Here is a 760-nt window from a genome sequence, read left to right as displayed (position 1 = left end):
ACTGCCTCAGCCCCCGCCGAGTGGCTGGGATTACAGGTATGCACCACCATGCCTGGCTAATTTTTGTATTTTTAGTAGAGATGGGATTTCACCATGTTGGCCAGGCTAATCTCGAACTCCTGACCTCAAGTGATCTGCCCACCTCGGCCTCCCAAAGTGCTAGGATTACAGGGATGAGCCACTGTGCCTGACCCTTTCCCTCCTCTTTTTTAACCCTTCCTTTGCTCGACCAACCCTATTCATCTCCCAGGATCAACCTAGAGGTCAGTTTCTTTTCTGCAATGCCTTCCTTGACCCCGCAAGGCTGTTTCATGAGCCTCTTTGGACTCACTTTTATGCTAGCATCCAGCTGTTACCACTTACCTTACTATCTGTGTGACCTGGGCAAACCTGTCTGTGCCTCAGTTTCTGCTTCCGCAAAATGGTATCAGAAACTGTATCTATCTTATAAGGAGGTTGTGACAGTGAGTATATAATTTATGTTCACGTATGTGAAACACTTAGAAGCATGGCTAGCACATAGCTGGCTCTGTATGTGTTAGGTGCTTTCTCTGCTGGTTTTATTGTCCCCATTATGGCATCTAGTAGAACACCTAGATCACTTAAGATACCAGACCTGGATGGCATTTTGGGTGCCATCTAATTCAGTGACTCTCAATCTTGGCTTCATATCAGAATGCTCTAGGGAGCCTTTTAGAAACACCAATGTCACCCTGAGAGATTCCTATTATTTGGGGTGGGGTGCAACTCCAGCAGGAGT

This window comes from Cebus imitator, unplaced genomic scaffold (genome assembly GCF_001604975.1).
Source record: "Cebus imitator isolate Cc_AM_T3 unplaced genomic scaffold, Cebus_imitator-1.0 Scaffold59, whole genome shotgun sequence".
Taxonomy (NCBI): domain Eukaryota; kingdom Metazoa; phylum Chordata; class Mammalia; order Primates; family Cebidae; genus Cebus; species Cebus imitator.
This window is presented reverse-complemented; position numbering follows the sequence as displayed.